We start from the raw sequence: 15,546 nt of genomic DNA, 5'->3' as shown, positions 1-15,546 counted from the left end.
TATTGATGTCCTTATGGGCTTCCCTGGTAGCTCAGCTGGTAAAGAATATGCCTGCAATGTAAGAGACCCCAGTTTGATTCCATATAATGATTTTTAGAGCAAACGTTAACTCAGATGATCATGGGATATTCACTAGTAGAACTGTGATGAATTGCAAATATAGCAATTATATCCATAAACAAAAACATGAAAGTAAAATAATACACTTATTAGTGACTCTTTAACAACAGAATTTTAAAGTCAGAATGATGTAATGGCCTTTAGTAAAAAAAAAAAAAAAAATCGCCATTTTAATTGCACAAAATATTCAATGGCTACATTTCTTTGCTGTTAATGATAGCCGAGTAGGTAGCTGCTGCTGCTGCTGCTACTAAGTCACTTCAGGCGTGTCCGACTCTGTGCGACTCCATAGATGGCAGCCCACCAGGCTCCCCAGTCCCTGGCATTCTCCAGGCAAGAACACTGGAGTGAGTTGCCATTTCCTTCTCCAATGCATGAAAGTGAAAAGTGAAAGTGAAGTCGCTCAGTGTGTCTGACTTTGCAACCCCATGGACTGCAGCCTACCAGGCTCCTCCATCCATGGGATTTTCCAGGGAAGAGTACTAGAGTGCGTTGCCATTGCCTTCTCCGGAGCAGGTAGCTAGATAGAGCTTATTACAGGAGAGAAGAGATGAAACCACCTCCATTTCTCCCTGTGTTGAAATAAATCACCATTCAAATGGCATCAACCACCCATAATCACTGTCAACTATTGTATTTTTGAGCAATAATTGCTTGCCATAATTTAGTTTCTTTCGATTTGTTGGATGTTCAGGCACATCAACAAAAATTATTCAAGCTTATATTACCTACTTATAGGGAAGCCAAATACTGTAATTTCTAATTATTTTCAAACAGCTGTTACAATGCACCTATTTGAAATTCATATTAGACCCAAATGTCTACACCAAAATAACTACTTTGCATTAACTGAAGAATTTACATAAAATAAAAATTTCTAGTCATCTTGTGACATCAGTTTATGTGCGCTCATGTTTTAATTTAATGGAAAAAAAAAACCATACTAATCCACTAAAGATACATTTAACCACTACAATCAGAGAGGCAAATAAAAGGAGGGAAGGTCTCATGATGAAAATACTTGTGCTAAAGAAAGCTAGAAAAAAAAAAAGTATCAGTATTGTTGATAGAAGTGAAGTTACTCAGTCGTGTCCGACTCTTTGCAGCCTGGTGGATTGTAGCCTACCAGGTTCCTCCCTTCATGGAATTTTCCAGGCAAGAGTGCTGAAGTAGGTTGCCATTTCCTTCTCCGGGGGATCTTCCCAACCCAGAGATCAAACCAATGTCTCCCACATTGCAGGCAGATGCTTTACCACCTGAACCACCAGGGAAGCAGTATTGCTGATAACCTCTACAAAATGACGTTGAGCACATCTTTTTGATTCTTCAACCCACTCAGTTATAAAATGGTATTTCCCCACTGGTTTTCCCTCTTCAGGACAAATGCAGTAAAGTCAGTGATGTACTTGATGCCTCTCATTAACTACACAAGCAAAAGGGCAAAATGAAAATGATCAGCATCTTGGGTGAGAAGTTACCCCACTCACTTCCCAAGAATCTGGAGGTGGGCTGAAACAAGACAGCCACTAGGCTGTTAAAACAGACACAAAAACAGAGCAGAGCAGCCACTTGGAGGAGCGGCAGTTCCCAACTCAGGCGACTGTCAGCAAAAAAACAAGAGATTTGAAAAAAAAACCTGCCCACGCCAAGCCCATCTACAGCCCAGTGTGACCTGAGCCTTGACTGGGGTGAACATGTTTACTTTATATTTTGCATACTTTCTGGAATAAGACTTTATTTTTACGTAAAGCTGTTTGTCCACAAAAAAAAAAAAAAAAAAAGTTAAACGATGGCTTACACTCTAAAGGAAAAAAAAAAAATGAAAAAATTCAACTCACAGGCAAATTACCAAGAAATACCATAGGAAGTTTTAAAGGGGACATTCTATGTATATATTAAAAAAAAGACAATTCAACAATTCAACTTTGTATTTTAAGAAAATGAAGTTGAGATGAAGGGGAAGGAATGACTTAAAATCCCTATTTCTTTATAGAGATCATTCTTCTAAATGTGAAAAAAAAAAAACACATTTTAAACAGATTTTATGAACCACGTTTCAGTTTTAAATGAAGACCCACTCATCTCTCTCTGATGAAAGTTTAGAACATTTACACTCTATTTGCATAGTGGTTTACTCTTTGTTCTCTGAATTTTAATACCTGGTGCTAGTACACCATTTCTTCTCTTAAAAAGCCTGTACAGCTCTCTGCTTTCTGGAGGTAAAGCTTATGAAGAGAAGCCTGCTGACCACGTAACAAGTAGTTTCTTCTCCTCGAGGTGACTTACTTGCCTTTTTTCTGCCTTCCTGTCTGCAAGAACATTTCTTTTCAAAGTCTAATAGCAAAACTAGTAGTCAGCTCAGAACTGACCACTGTACAACTTTCCATTGTTTTTTCTTTTTTCCTCCTGGAACACAATGAACCTCTAAGAGGAGATACATTTAGTTTATTTCAGAAAAGTTTTATTATTTATTCAAATACATTTTCTGGCCAAGTTTTTTTCTTTGGGGTGGGCTCTTTTACATTACTGACAACCAATTATCTTTGAACAGGAGGACCACCCTTACGATGATTTAAACTGCGTCCATCTTTGTGTTTCTCTCCTTTGCTTTTTCTAGAATTATCTAAAGCTTTCCCCCTTACATCAATAATTTGATTTTTAGGCCATTAAGTTCCTTGCTGTTTCAATTTTATTAGTTTCGGACCAACATTGTTTTGTCCCCTAAGTTGCATATTTCCCATGTAATCTCATTTTATTGCCTCATATTATGTATGACAGTGTGTGTGCGCACACATGAGCTAATCGCTCAGTTGCTCCAACTATTTGTGACCCCATGGACTGTAGCCTGCCAGGCTCCTCTGTCCATGAGATTTCCCAGGCAAGAATACTGGAGTGGGTTGCTATTTCCTCCTTGAAGGGGTTTTCCTGACCCAGGGATCGAACCCCAAGTCTCCTGCATTGCAGGCGGATTCTTTACTGTCTGAGCCACCAGGGAAGCCCACTGTGGCTTTAAATAAGTTTATTATCTTACTAAGTTTAAAGATGCTTAAAAAACGCTTCTGTTTCTGAGGTAATAATTTCTTTAAGGCTGAACTTTTGGTCCTTCTTTTCACACTCTCTCTGCTTTTCTATTACCTGAGATCATGGGGAATCACCGTGGGTAGTGTTCAATGGAGAATATGGTCCCAACAGTGTCTTTCTGAGCTGTGTTCACGCTTCTAAGATTTTGTTGGATCTCCTTTACCATTCTCCTTGTTCAAGGAATAAAGTTAAGGAAACAGGAGCTAAAGTATGACAAAGGATATTGGATAGGGTCACGTATGGTGAATTACAACCTAACAGTGTGTTCAAAACCCTGCCTTGATTGAAGGTGAGTCTCTTTTACTGATTGACTAAAAAAAACACCAAAGTGTGAACAACTTCAGATCTCTCCTGGTTTTGGGAACCTGGGGGCCACCTATTTTCTAACAACTGAGGTCACACTGGTGTCAGCAGTCAAAGAGATCAGAGGGAGGGGGCACCATTTAGAAGGCCTTTCAGCAGTTCAGGAAAGGGTTAAAATGCTACCCTGAACTCAGGCAGTGACAGTGGACCCCTGAGCTAATTCAAAGCAAGAAAACCTGAGAAAGGTAAGCCCAAGGCTCTGCTGAGGCTCGCTGTCTCTCTGGAAGGACCAAGACTAAGCTTGTTTGCAGGGCGGGGGGTGGGGGAGGGATGTGGCTGGGGTGGAAATCAACTCACTTTCCATCCCACCAAATCTCAAGCTCAATATCCACATGTAGAATTATAAATTACAGCTGCAGACCCAGGACGAGACGTGTTCAGCAGGGAAATGGTAAGGCTAATAATGGCAGAGCCACTTAACATAAAATTAGACATCCACTTCAAGTCATTACGAAGCTTACACAGCAGTATGAAAACGATGTATTAAATAGACGTGCACATACTCTTTTCTTTCCCTAGAGAGAGTATGGGCTAGAGACACAGATTTGGGAGTATGCAGTGAGTGCTGTTTTTCATCAAAGTACAGAAATGAGAAGCCAGAGGGAATATATGGTAGAGAGGTCTCCCATCAGAAGTTTGGGTAATCCCTGCATTTAAGGGCGAGCTAGAAACGACAAGAATGATAATGACGACAAAAATGACAGCGAATGAGAAAAAAAAAAAAAAGATGAGACAAAATACAAAACACGGGACAGTGGAGGGCTCAGGAAGCCACAATAACTTATATGCAGAGTACATCATGAGAAACGCTGGGTTGAAAGAAGCACAAGCTGGAATCAAGATTGCCGGGAGAAATATCAATCACCTCAGATATGCAGATAACACTACCCTTATGGCAGAAAGTGAAGAGGAACTAAAAAGCCTCTTGAGGAAAGTGAAAGAGGAAAGTGAAAAAGTTGGCTTAAAGCTCAACATTCAGAAAACAAAGATCACAGCATCCGATCTCATCACTTCATGGGAAATAGATGGGGAAACAGTGGAAACAGTGTCAGACTTTACTATTTAGGCTCCAAAATCACTGCAGATGGTGATTGCAGCCATGAAATTAAAAGATGCTTACTCCTTGGAAGAAAAGTGATAACCAATCTAGATAGCATATTCAAAAGCAGAGACATTACTTTGCCAACAAAGGTCCGTCTAGTCAAGACTAAGGTTTTTCCAGTGGTCATGTATGGATGCGAGAGTTGGACAGTGAAGAAAGCTGAGCGCATTAGAATTGATGCTCTTGAACTGTGGTGTTGGAGAAGACTCTTGAGAGTCCCTTGGACTGCAAGGAGATCCAACCAGTCCATTCTAAAGGAGATCAGCCCTGGGTGTTCTTTGGAAGGACTGATGCTGAAGCTGAAACTCCAGTCCTTTGGCCACCTCATGTGAATAATTGACTCATTGGAAAAGACTCTGATGATGGTAGGGATTGGGGGCAGGAGGAGAAGGGGACGACAGAGGATGAGATGGTTGGATGGCATCACCGACTCAATGGACGTGAGTTTGAGTGAACTCGGGAGTTGGTGATGGACAGGGAGGCCTGGTGTGCTGCGATTCACGGGGTAGCAGAGTCAGAGATGACTGAGTGACTGAACTGAACTGAACTGAAGGAGAAAGATGTGAGCAACAGTGTTAAGTATCACATTCAGATAAACAGGATGAGACATGAATCTGCTAGGTGTAGGGGTCACTGGGATTTCATTTTGTCAATAACCTGAGTGGGCAAGGAAACAGATTCTCTCTTAGAGACTTTAGAAAGAAACAGGGCTTTGCTGACACCTTGACTGAAGCTGGTGAGACCATGTGGGGCTTCTGACCTAAAGTATTTCTTGAACTGTAATTTATTAGACAGCAATAAAAAACAAACACAGGTAGCGACTGGGCACATATGACTATTTAAACTTAAAATAGTCTGTTGCTCAGAAAAGGAGTTTGTATGTTCTCTGACCACAACAAACTTAAATGAGAAATAAACAGCAGAAAGATATCTGGAAAATCCCCAAATATTTGGAAATTGAATAACATATTTCTAAATAGCCTAGGGGTTAAAGAGGAAGTCATAGGGGAATTAGAAAAATCCAAACAAACCCCATGCCCGAGGCCAGGGGCAGTGGCTGGGAGGAGCTACCCCACGTGAAGGAGAGGTGGCTGCGCGGGCGCAGGAGGCTCTAGAGGAGCTACTCCATGTTCAAGATCAGGAGGGGCAGCAGTGAGATACCCTTCATCCAAGATAAGGAGCAGCAGCTGTGCTTAGTTGGAGCAGCCGTGAAGACATGCCCCGCATCCAAGGTAAGAGAAACCCAAGTAAGACGGTAGGTGTTGCGAGAGGGCATCAGAGGGCAGACACTGAAACCATAATCACAGAAAACTAGTCAATCTGATCACACGGACCACAGCCTTGTCTAACTCAATGAAACGAAGCCATGCCCGCGGGGCAACCCAAGACAGGCAGGTCATGGTGGAGAGGTCTGACAGAATGTGGTCCACTGGAGAAGGGAATGGAAAACCACTTCAGTATTCTTGCCTTGAGAACCCCATGAACAGTATGAAAAGGCAAAATGATAGGATATTGAAAGAGAAACTCCCTAGGTCGGTAGGTGCCCAATAGGCTACTGGAGATCAGTGGAGAAATAACTCCAGAAAGAATGAAGGGATGGAGCCAAAGCAAAAACAATACCCAGTTGTGGATGTGACTGGTGATAGACGCAAGGTCCAATGCTATAAAGAGCAATATTGCATAGGAACCTGAATGTTAGGTCCATGAATCAAGGCAAATTGGAAGTGGTCAAACAGATGGCAAGAGTGACTGTGACATTCTAGGAATCAGTGAACTAAAATGGACTGGAATGGGTGAATTTAACTCAGATGACCATTGTATCTACTACTGTGGGCAGGAATCCCTTAGAAGAAATGGAGTAGCCATCATGGTCAACAAAAGAGTCTGAAATGCAGTACTTGGATGCAATCTCAAAAATGACAGAATGATCTCTGTTTGTCTCCAAGGCAAACCATTCAATATCAGAGTAATCCAAGTCTATGCCCCAACCAGTAACACTGAAGAAGCTGAAGTTGAATGGTTCTATGAAGACCTTCAAGACCTTTTAGAATTAACACAAAAAAGATGTCCTTTTCATTTTGGGGACTGGAATGCAAAAGTAGGAAGTATAGAAACACCTGGAGTAACAGGCAAATTTGGCCTTGGAATATGGAATGAAGCAGGGCAAAGGCTAATAGAGTTTTGCCAAGAGAACACACTGGTCATAGCAAACACCCTCTTCCAACAATACAAGAGAAGACTCTACACATAGACATCACCAGATGGTCAACACCAAAATCAGACTGATTATATTCTTTGCAGCCAAAGATGGAGAAGCTCTATATAGCCAGCAAAAACAAGATTGGGAGCTGACTATGGCTCAGATCGTGAGCTCATTATTGCCAAATTAAGACTTAAATTGAAGAAAGTAGGGAAAACCACTAGACCATTCAGGTATGACCTAAATCAAATCCCTTATGATTATACAGTGGAAGTGAGAAATAGATTTAACAGACTAGATCTGATAGACAGACTGCCTGATTATGGACTGAGGTTTGTGACACTGTACAGGAGACAGGGATCAAGACCATCCCCATGGAAAAGAAATGCAACGAAGCAAAATGGCTGTCTGGGGACCCTTACAAATAGCTGTGAAAAGAAGAGAAGCGAAAAGCAAAGGACAAAAGGAAAGATATAAACATCTAATGCAGAGTTCCAAAGAACAGCAAGAAGAGATAAGAAAGTCTTCCTCAGTGATCAACGCAAAGAAATAGAGGAAAACATTCCCAAATAAGAATGAGAAAGACTAGAGATCTCCTCAAGAAAATTAGATACCAAGGGAACATTTCATGCAAAGATGGGCTCGATAAAGGACAGAAATGGTATGGACCTTACAGAAGCAGAAGATATTAAGAAGAGGTGGCAAGAATACACAGAAGAACTGTACAAAAAAAACCTTCATGACCAAGATAATCACAATAGTATGATTCCTCACCTAGACCCAGACATCCTAGAATGTGAAGTCAAGTGTGCCTTAGAAACCATCACTAGGAACAAAGCAAGTGGAGGTGATGGAATTCCAGTTGAGCTTTTTCAAATCCTGAAAGTTGATGCTGTGAAAGTGCTGCACTCAATATGTCAGCAAATTTGGAAAACTCAGCAGCGGTCACAGTACTGGAAAAGGTCAGTGTTCATTCCAATCCCAAAGAAAGGCATGCCAAAGAATGCTCAAACTACCGCACAATTGCATTCATCTCACACGCTAGTAAAGTAATGCTCAAAATTCTCCAAGCCAGGCTTCAGCAATATGTGAACCATGAACTTCCAGATGTTCAAGCTGGCTTTAGAAAAGGCAGAGGAACCAGAGATCAAATTGCCAACATCCACTGGATCATCAGAAAAGCAAGAGAGTTCCAGAAAAACATCTATTTCTGCTTTATTGACTATGCCAAAGCCTCTGACTGTGTGGATCACAAAAAAACTGTGGAAAATTCTGAAAGAGATGGGAATACCAGACCACCTGACCTGACTCTTGAGAAACCTGTATGTAGGTCAGGAAGCAACAGTTAGAACTGGACATGAAACAGACTGGTTCCAAATAGGAAAAGGAGTATGTCACGGCTGTGTACTGTCACCCTGCTTTTTTAACTTATATGCAGAGTACATCATGAGAAACGCTGGGCTGGAAGAAACACAAGCTGGAATCAAGATTGGCAGAGAAATATCAATAACCTCAGATATGCAGATGACACCACCCTTATGGCAGAAAGTGAAGAGGAACTAAAAAGCCTCTTGATGAAAGTGAAAGAGGAGAGTGAAAAAGCTGGCTTAAAGCTCAACATTCAGAAAACAAAGATCATGGCATCTGGTCCCATCACTTCATGGGAAATAGATGGGGAAACAGTGGAAACACTGTCAGACTTTATTTTTTTGGGCTCCAGAATCACTGCAAATGGTGACTGCAGCCATGAAATTAAAAGATGCTTACTCCTTGGAAGGAAAGTTATGACCAACCTAGATAGCATATTGAAAAGCAGAGACATTACTTTGCCAACAAAGGTCCATCTAGTCAAGGCTATGGTTTTTCCAGTGGTCATGTATGGATGCGAGAGTTGGACTGTGAAGAAAGCTCAGCACCAAGGAATTGATGCTTTTTACTGTGGTGTTGGAGAAGACTCTTGAGAGTCCCTTGGACTGCAAGGAGATCCAACCAGTCCATTCTAAAGGAGATCAGCCCTGGGATTTCTTTGGAAGGAATGATGCTAAAGCTGAAACTCCAGTACTTTGGCCACCTCATGCGAAGAGTTGACTCACTGGAAAAGACCCTGATGCTGGGAGGGATTGGGGGCAGGAGGAAGAGGGGACGACAGAGGATGAGATGGCTAGATGGCATCACCAACTCGATGGACGCGAGTTTGAGTGAACTCCGGGAGATGGTGATGGACAGGGAGGCCTGGCGTGCTGTGATTCATGGGGTAGCAGAGTCTGACATGACTGAGCGACTAAATTGTACTGAACTGAACTGAAACAGACCTTCAGAGCACTAGGAAAAGATGATAAGGAATATTTACCACGCCAGTGATATACAACACTCAAATCAAACACTAGAGAAACCTCTAAAGGTGGGGTCAACAAAAAGATTCTTGTAATCACTATGATTTTTAATCATTTCTCCAGATCTAGCCAATACTATAACAGAATTTTTTTAAATGAGATCCAAATGATGGTAAGGAAGAAAACAGTATTATTTGCAGATAACAGTGGTTTCCTAGAAGTACCTAGGAGAAATAACAAACTACTGCATCTAATAAGAGTTTCAGTAGGTCAGCTGTCTACCCAAAACATACATGTATTTTCACCCATACCAAAAATAGTTAGAAAATGTAATGAAAAAAATATTCTATGTATAACAGCAATAAAAATAGAAAAATGCCTAGAAATACATTTTGCACAAAATATTCAAAACCTACAGAAAATTTAAAAGTTTTCTGATATGAAGGTGCTTACAAAATGAAGACACACACATGTTTCTGGAAATAATCAATATTTTGAAGATATCAATTCTTTTCAAATTTATAAACTTTATACAATTTCAAACTGTTTAAAACTTGCTTTTTAAAAATATGATATGACTACTCCTCACTTAGGAAAATAATATTCTAAATTAGACAATAAAATTCTGAAAAAGAATTATGTAAAGATACCTACATGGACAGAGATTAAATAGTATTTTCTCAAAATCAGATTAATGGTTAAACTTGTGAATCTGTAGAAGGGCTATAAATGCATTTAGTATATGAAAATGTGGCATATTTCAAAATAATCGGACAGAAGTAATAAATTTGAGAAAATAAGGTCCAAAAGTTTCCACAAACTAATGAAACACATGAATCTACAGATTCTAGAATGCTATAAATCACAAGCAAGATAAATACACAGAAACCACACCTATGCACATCACTGTGAAACTGCAGGATTCCGAGACAAGGCCCCAAAGGACTGCCTTCAAACGAATAATAATCAGACTCACAAGCAGACATCTCGACAGTAACAATGTACTCAAGGAAATAAACGGCCAAACTCGAATGTTATGCTTCTGTACTTGGATTAAACATGTTTTTTCAAGAATGCAAAAGAAATAGACATTTCTAATAAATGACACTTGAAATAATTTGTCACAACAGACCTGCATTAATGAAAAATGATGATTCTTCATGTAAAATAAAATAATTCCTCATGGGAAGCTAGAGATGTAAGCCAAAATAAGTCCCAAGTTGATTAATACATGTAAAAAGAAAGATGAGTAGCAGCTGTATACAAATAGTAAAGAATATATGTGGACCCAAATACATGGTAATAATAGCATGTAAGTCAAAAGCAGGGTAAATGAACACACTCAAAAGAGAGGAAGGTACAAATGCTAGGAATGCAGAGCTGCGAAAGCTGAGAGTCGGTATCTAACACAGCCGCCGCCTCTGGGCACCACCCTGCCTCATTAAAGGCACGTTGAGGAAGAGCAGAGTGGCTTGTGTGGTATCAGCGAAGAATAAGTTTAGTTTCCTAACAAAAAGTGGATTCAGAGGCCTTGACAATGTTCCTAAAGGGGGATATACACTGCAAATCACTCAGAACAGAGCAGCAATTCTCAACAGGCCCTGAGCCCTGAAAAGAAAAGCAGGAATGGGATGTAAGTGGAATCTGAAGTCAGTTCCTCCAAATAAGACCAAGAATCATTTAGGTAAGGGTTTAAACAGTGCAGGACACAGCATTAACTTTTATCGTATAACAAGTAGGCAATGGAATACATTTTCAGAAAACTGTTCTAGAGAAATAGAAAAATAATTATAGGGTGAGGAAGGGAATCTGAATTCACCATTAACAGGCTATGATACAGAAAAAAAAGGCAGGAAATAGAAAAAGAATACAGATTTTAACAGAAAAGGAAAATGTAATACAATAAACACATACTAAATTTTATGTATTACAAAATCTTGGATAAAATTTAAAAATTCTTAAAGTTTAAAAAAATTAAAACATGATGGGATTGGAGTACAGAGCTGGCAAATTTTTACCCGTCACTGGAGTTCCATATTTTAAAATTCATCACGCACATGTATTACTCACATACAACTAACATGTAATTCAACCCCAAAGCAGGAAGTTAGCAAATTAAGAACCTAACAAATACCTGCTTATTTAGCAATAACTTAAAATATAGATCAAAATCTAGCAGGTAGAGATGAAATAAATACTCAAAATATTTATGTCAGTAATCATACAAAGGCAAATAAATACTGCGGAACTTTTTTATATATAAAAGGAAAATTTTTTAGCAGTCAGTATAATTTCAGAGAAATAATTTTGATTGTAGAAATAGTAAAACCAGAGATATATCAAACTGAAAATTTTTAAAGCAGAATAAGTGACAATTCTGTTTGAAAATTTTAATTAAATAAAAAATCAACCTAATCAATAATAAATGTTCTCAGAAATGAGAAAGAGAAGGATACAGCAACAGTAAAAATTATTTAAACTTATGAGAGAAGGTTATACTCGATCTTAAAATATTTGGATACTTGTGTAACATACAGAATATAAGAAGTTATAAATACAATCAACCCAAGAGGGCACAAACTTGAACAGGTCTCTAATTAGCAAAGAAAATAACAGTACATCTACTGAAGACATAGACATGCTCTTCTTCCCTCACTAACACTCAACTTTCATATAGTAACGTTTCATATTAAATATAAGGAAACAGTACCAATTAAGTCACAAAACAGATTTAATATTACAGGCCAGTCTGGGTGCTCAGAACAGCCAAATAAATATTTGCCTAGTGCCTACTGTATGCACCAGGAACAGCAGGAGGTGCCAGTATATGATCCTGGGCCAAAGGGAACCAGGGCACTCATCCCCACGCGTGGCAGGGGTGAGGCAAAGAGCCTAACGGGCTGAGATCTCGTCGGCTCTTAGGAGCTCTGTCTTCACGCTGAAGAGACACAGGTAGCCATGGAAGGGTTCTGTTACCAGTTACCAAGTGGGTCACTCGGTGCTGTGTGGTGGGCTTCCGGAAAGGAGCCCGCAGAGCGGCCTCGGCGTTCTGGTGCAGAGCCGCACTTCCAACGCCATCTGCCAAGGCATGCCCTCACTCACTAAACATCCAACTAGGCGCATACATTACTCTATACGTTTGCTCTCATTTAAATTTTGTTCAGTCCTCTTCCTGCCTTTTCTCACTCACCCACAGAGTCTCATTTTCTTTTTCCAAATCTCTTCTTGAATGAAATAGCTACTACAGTATCCCGAGCTTGGTGGTTGGTTCAGAATTCTAAATCATCATCCTTAAAAATTGATATTCTTCGTACATATAACACAGCCCAACAAAACACATCTGAATAGTGAAACAGGAGTAAAAGAAGGCTCTGTTTCAGTGAAATGGTCCTCTACTGTTTGCTTTCAATTTTTCAAAAATTTTTTTTCTAGAATTCCTCGCAGCTGTTCACCTATTTCCAATTGATTCTGCCTGCCCCTTGCATTTATTTTCTGCTCCTTCTTCCCCAGAATTGTATCCTTCACTTCCATGTGGCACACGTGCTGCCTTCCTGCCTCTCTCTTTTTTTTTCTTTTGCCCCACACATGGGTCACAGAAGCAAGGCTGGGGAAAAGCTTAAACAAATCAACCAATGGCAGCACATGTTATCCCTTTAAGTCACCCTACAACACAACTCATATAAAAAAAGTAATATTGAAGAGGCATATGCATGAGGTCAATTATCCCAAAAGCAAAGATGGTAAATTAAACATAATCTGCCCCCCCTTATCATTCTTAAATGAATCCCCAAGTGAACCAACAGAATGAGACCCATTCCTTTGTTTGGCACCATCCTCGGGGATGCTGTCTTCAAAGCAGCTACATCCACATCTCATAATCTGAGCTGTTTTATATCTCTCTTGTCAAAAAACGAAGCAGCGGACCTAAACACACACTTCACGGAATCTTAAACAAATGTGTTTTGAACATTTTAATCTCTCTGAAATCCTGGTGCAGCTTCTAATCACTTATAAAAGCACCCTGTCCTCCTTTATCTGTCAGTCAATTTTTCCCTTCCTAAATGGTACATGAGATCACTGTGTCCCTTATAATCCATAACATTTTGAAGTCAATGGAAAGGCTATAAAAGTGTGAAAGAATGCAAGCCTTTCAATGAATCTATAAAAGTAACATCTTGTTAGCTATTTTAGCTTCCAATTTAATAAATGATTACTCAATAGAGAGTAATCAATAACACTGTTAAGAAATATATTGAGAGTTTTGCCTCTCATAATTTGCAGGAAACAAGTTTCTTGCATTTCAACACCATGAACAGAATATTTACTTATTTTACTAAAAGATGGTTTGTTTATCATTATGCAAATCATCTTTTATAAAACTGGCGTAGTCTAGTTGTGAAGCAATGATCTCTTGGGATTTAGTATTTTTAAATCTCAAGATATTGGCAGGATTGACACATGATACTTTTAACTCATATACATGGCACAAATAATTAAAATAATACTAATTTTCTGGCAATCTGAGCCGTTAGCATTGTCTGTGACACTAAAAGAACACTTCAGGAGACCTGCATATTTAAATCTGAAATTCCAAGTAAGATAATATTAAAAGAAAAAAGAGATGACTTTCTTTTCTAAAAAATAGAAAAACTGTAGCTGTTTTCCCAAGGGAAATTTGCTAGGCACTGCTGCCAGTCTACATAAAACCTCATGAATTTTGATTCCACCAATTCAGATTTTATGATAATTTGCACAAGAGCTGGGTTAAAGCTCATAGGTTCCTTTAAGGTATACACTTTTTCTTTTTTTTTTCTTGCTTTCTAGGGCAAAAAAGAATGGGTGATGCATTAATAAAAAATTGCTGAAGAAAAAAATGAATTAATAACTTTGTAAGAAAAATATGATAAACTTTTTTGAGCATTTAATATTAAGAAAGTAGAATTTATAAACATTTCAATTAAAAATAAACATCCACTAATGTTCATTTAATTACATTATTTCCTGGTAATTAATTTATAAACTAGCTAGTATTACCATAATACTGAAATAATTAAACTGCATTCCTTTAAAAAACATTCTCTAGTTCAGACATCTCACTAACATATTACACTAGCCTTCCCATTGGCTGTATCAGTGTGAGCTTTCATTCTGTAAAGTGCTAATACCTTTCCAAGTTTATAACATTGTAAGCAACCTAACCAAGTTTTGTCTTATTGCACAAATTTTCTCCCAGACTGTTTTAAAACATTTTAATCTTATCTTGCAGTAGCATTATTCATTTCAATTTAAGAAAAATCAGTCCAACTTTTCCATTATGCCACCTAAAGTTTAGTCTTAACTTAGGAAGGACTTCATCACCTCTAATTATGGGAACATGCTCTCATATTTCCTTAAGTATACTTGGCAAAATTCTTAAGGAAGAGAATTATCACTGGCGTAAAGGTATAACCTTATTAACAGAAAATACTATTCCAAATCAACCTTCATTTCTTTTTTTTTTTTCAATATCACATTCAGTATTTAAAAAAGAAAAAAATAATGGGAGTTATTTTTCAGTCCTTGAAAACTTATTCATGTTATAAGGAGTTTCAATTAGGAAAGTAGGTGAGCAAATGCTAGCTTTCATACTGACCCGCTAATCAGAATTCACAATCTAGGTGTCTGCTCACTAGAGTGTCACGTTCACTTCTGAATTACCCAGTCTAGTTTTACATAGGAACCTAACTTCCCTCAAGCTTCCCCAGATAACAAGAGGGTAATTCCAGGCAGTATATTATGCCTATGTTAACAGAAATCCTGCTTGTCAAGTGACTCCTTGGAGCAAGTCTGAATATCACAGGGTTATTTCAGCAGGATAAGTTGCTTACTGTACTTCTTAAGCCATATGCTTAGGACTCATTATTCTCGTATACATGGTAAAATAAAAAACTTTTTGGTGACTAGAGTATATAATTTCAGAGTGATAGCTACTAAAAGGAAACTACAGATATTATGGTGGTTTTAGGATTTTGCTGTTTGAGACATAATAATATGAAAAATCTCAATGCAAGCTGACCTAAAATCTCCACCCTTTTCTATACCCATTGTTGGACTCCTCCTTTTTCCTAAATCATTAAAATATTTTTTTGAAAAGGTGATCTCTTCACTCAAACGATTAATTTATAACAGGAGTAACTACTATAGATTCAACTATCATTAGAACACAGCTCTCGTCCAGTTACAATGCAGAATAACAGTAGAATAGCACAGACGTGCTTTGCTCCTTAGAAGAAAAGCTATGACAAACCTAGACAGTGTATTAAAAAGCAGAGAAATTACTTTGCCTACAAAAGTCCACACAGTCAAAG

At 38.7% G+C, this 15,546-nt stretch overlaps 1 protein-coding gene across 6 annotated transcripts in view; it reads right to left on the bottom strand.

Annotated features, from left to right (window-relative positions):
* HIVEP1 (human immunodeficiency virus type I enhancer binding protein 1) overlaps window positions 1-15,546 on the bottom strand; it is a 136,454-nt gene that overhangs the window by 38,191 nt on the left and 82,717 nt on the right. The gene's annotated exons all lie outside the window — the stretch shown is intronic.

Source organism: Capra hircus, chromosome 23 (genome assembly GCF_001704415.2).
Source record: "Capra hircus breed San Clemente chromosome 23, ASM170441v1, whole genome shotgun sequence".
NCBI lineage: Eukaryota > Metazoa > Chordata > Mammalia > Artiodactyla > Bovidae > Capra > Capra hircus.
Note: the sequence above shows the minus strand (reverse complement) of the source record. Positions and strands in the feature narration are given on the sequence as shown.